This window comes from Lolium rigidum, chromosome 2 (genome assembly GCF_022539505.1).
Source record: "Lolium rigidum isolate FL_2022 chromosome 2, APGP_CSIRO_Lrig_0.1, whole genome shotgun sequence".
Classification (NCBI taxonomy): domain Eukaryota; kingdom Viridiplantae; phylum Streptophyta; class Magnoliopsida; order Poales; family Poaceae; genus Lolium; species Lolium rigidum.
In genome coordinates, this window is record NC_061509.1 from 80,694,305 (window position 1) to 80,698,055 (window position 3,751).

The 3,751-nt window shown below is 62.7% G+C and overlaps 1 pseudogene; it reads left to right on the forward strand.

The window, feature by feature from the left end:
• Positions 1–864: 864 nt before the first annotated feature.
• LOC124689911 lies at positions 865–2,799 on the forward strand (annotated as a pseudogene).
• Positions 2,800–3,751: the final 952 nt, after the last annotated feature.

The following is a 3,751-nucleotide window of genomic DNA, read 5'->3' on the forward strand; positions in this document are numbered from 1 at the left end:
TCGCGTGAACTCTCTGTCTAGCTTGTGTCATTGATTCCGATGCCTCGTGTTCTCATATTTGTTGGATTCTCTCGTCTCCTTCATGGCACACATTTTCTACGTCACCTGCTTGATGTGTATTGGCTCTAGTGATATGAACATGCTCGGTGAAATAAAGTGAGACAACGGAGATTGCTACCTAGTCGGACGAAGGCTGTGGTATATAAGAGGCAAATCATTATTCGTGTATACTGAGGTGGGTGGTGAATTCATTCTCCTATTAGATGAAAGCCCATGACTTACAATTTACATGTAGCCTCTGCATACGATTTCTTTTATTAAAAAAATATCAGTATTGCAGCCATCGGAAACACCTAGACTTATTACAAATCATAGATCACTTACAGTTGCAACAAAAAACAGATGATTGCGTGTAAGAACATTTTGCTAACTTCCCATACATGGTGATGACAAGATGGTAACATCAGCTACACCACAACACTGCCGCTCCAGCACAAACAGGCACCTGTTATGGTCGGTCTGACCTATACACGCAGGAAGTCCACTAGTGGCTAGTTGTGGGCTTAGTCCAAGTAAATTAGGGTTTAGAGGAGGCCGTCCTCCTATATAAACACTTGTACCCCTTCGAGATTAATCAGACAAATATGCAGTATCATAATGTCTCGTCTCCTGAAGGGAGACGGGAGACCCCCTGCGCCCAGCCGCACCCAACCCTAGCCGCCGCCTCCTTCCTCCGCGATGGCGCCCAGCCGCCGGCGTCGAGCCCTCCAACCTCTCCGCCCTCACTTCCACCCTTACAACCTCCGTCCTAGACTCGGTAGAACCCTAGCCCCTACCACTTTGGTATCAGATTGCCTAGGTCTCATGGGCTCCAACAGCCCTCCCGTCGACCCCATCGCTGCCACGTCCGCCGCCGCCACCAACACCACCCCCGCCACCCCCGCCGCCATGACAGGCGCCCACGCGCTGTAGGGGGGCGCCGCCGCCGCCAACGGAGACCAGGCCGCCGCCGCCCCCACGGGCCTCGACCTCCTGCCCGCTACTTTGGCGGACCTCGCCGACAGCCTCCGCGCCATCCGCTTCGAGCTCGCGGAGATCAAGGCCGGCCAGCACCCGCCGCCCCCACCGCCCGCCTCCGCCGCCAGCAATGGCCGCCCCGCGTGGTGGCCGCCATCGCCAATTCCCACATGGACCGACGTGTCGCCCGTCTACACTCAGACTGTGGCGCGGACGACGGTTCAGCAGCCTGCCCACCCCTTTGGCGGTCCTAGCGGGTTTGCGGCCCCCTTCGCCGCGAGCACGTCCTTCAACCCGGGCCGCCGGGAGGGCGCCCCCGAGGTCCCGCCTCTGGCACAGCAGCCGCCCCGCTTAACCAAGCTGGAGTTCGCCACCTACGACGGCGCCACCGACCCCCTGAACTGGCTGAACCAGTGTGAGCAGTTTTTTCGGGGGTAGCGGACGCTCAGCGCCGACCGCACGTGGATCGCCTCCTATCACCTACGGGGCGCCGCGTAGACTTGGTACTACGCCCTCGAGCAGGACGAGGGCGGGATGCCGCCCTGGGAGCGTTTCCGCGACCTGTGCCTCCAGCGGTTTGGGCCGACCCTACGTGGCAGCCGCCTCGCCGAGCTGGGACGCCTCGCCTTCACCACCATGGTCCAGGACTTCGCCGACCGCTTTCAGGCGCTCGCGTGCCATGCCCCGGGCATCTCGGCGCGGCAGCGCGCCGATCTCTTCGTCGGCGGCCTCCCCGATTACATCCGCGTCGACGTCGAGATGCGCGAGCCGGTGGACCTGCAGACGGCCATGTACTACGCCCGAGCCTACGAGCAGCGCGCCCTCGCCATGCAGCAGGTCTACGCGCAACATGGCAGCGCTCGTCCCGCGCCCCAACCCGCCCCGACGCCCACCGCCCCGCCGCGCCCCGCGCCGGCCGCTGCGCCCGCAGGCCCTCCTGCGCCGGCTCGCCCCTTCAAGCGGCTGACGGCTGCGGAGCAGCTTGAGCGACGCCGCCAGGGGCTGTGCTTCAACTGCGACGAGAAGTACGCACCGGGCCACACGTGCGCCCGCCTCTTCTACCTGGAGACCGTCGACGACACCGACATTGAGGCCTTCACCGCCGAGCTCGCGGCCGCCACCGTCACTGAGGCCGGTGTCACGACCTACGCGCCAGTCGACGCGTCCGCCTTCGTCGTTTCTCTTCATGCTATGGCGGGCATCAAGACAGCAAAGACGATGCTGCTCCTGGTGACGATCAATGGGGAGCGTCTCACTGCGCTGGTGGACACGGGCTCCACGCACAACTTCTTGTCCAACACCGCCATGCGTCGCCTCGCTCTCCAGCCGGCGGGATCGTAGAAGTACAGCGTCACCGTCGCCAACGGGGATCGTCTTACGTACCAGGGCGTGGCGCGACAGGTTCCCGTGCTCGTGGGCGACGAGCCGTTCTCCATCGACTGCGTCGGCACCGACTTGGGCTGCTACGACTTCATCCTCGGCCTCGACTTCCTGAGCACCTTAGGCCCCATCTTGTGGGACCTCGACGTGTTGTCCCTCATCTTCTGGCGCGAGGGCGGCCGCCGTGTTCACTGGACAGGCGTGGGCAGCGCTGGCACATCCCCGCAGCTTCACCTGATGGCCGCCGCGCTAGATGAGGCGCATCCGCTCCTGGCCGACTTACTGCAGCAGCACGGCGACCTCTTCGACGAGCCGCAGGGCCTCCCTCCCTCGCGACCCTGTGACCACCGCATCCACCTGCTGCCAAACACGGCACCCGTAGCTATGCGGCCGTACCGGTAGCCCCAGCTGCAGAAGGACGAGCTCGAGCGCCAGGTGGCGGTCATGCTAGCACAGGGCATCATTCGGATCTCGACGTCACCGTTCTGCGCCCCCGTGCTCCTTGTGCGCAAGACCGATGGCACGTGGCGTTTCTGTATCGACTTCCGCGCCCTCAACACCGTCACGTCCAAGGACAAGTTCCTCATCCCCGTAGTGGATGAGCTCCTGGACGAGATGCATGGCGCGCGCTTCTTCACCAAGCTCGACTTGCGCTCGGGCTATCATCAGGTGCGCATGCACCCGGACGACATCGCCAAGACGGCGTTCCGCACTCACCATAGCCACTACGAGTTTTTGGTGATGCCGTTCGGCCTCTCCAACGCACCGGCGACCTTCTAGGCCCTGATGAATGACGTGCTCAGCCCCTACTTACGCCGCTTTGTGCTTGTTTTCTTTGATGATATTTTGATCTACAGCGCATCCTGGGCGGAGCACCTGCAGCACGTGGCCATCATCTTCAACGAGCTTCGAGCGCATCGTCTTCATCTCAAGCGCTCGAAGTGCTCGTTTGGCACGACCTCCGTCGCGTACTTGGGCCACGTCATCTCCGCCGACGGTGTCGCGATGGACGCGGACAAGGTCGCTGCCATCGCCGCCTGGCCGACGCCCCAGTCGCCGCGAGCTCTTCGCGGATTTTTGGGCCTCGCAGGATACTACCGGCGATACATCCAGGACTTCGGCCTCATCGCCGCGCCTCTCACGCGCCTGCTTCGCCGCGACGCCTTCTCCTGGGATGAGGAGGCGGCCACGGCCTTCGCCACCCTGCAGCGGGCACTCACGATGGGTCCCGTTCTTCAGATTCCAGACTTCGACGAGCCGTTCGTGGTGGACTGCGACGCCTCCGGCATTGGATTCGGCACCGTCCTTCACCAGGGCGAGGGTCCACTCGCCTTCTTCAGTCGCCCCTTCGCCG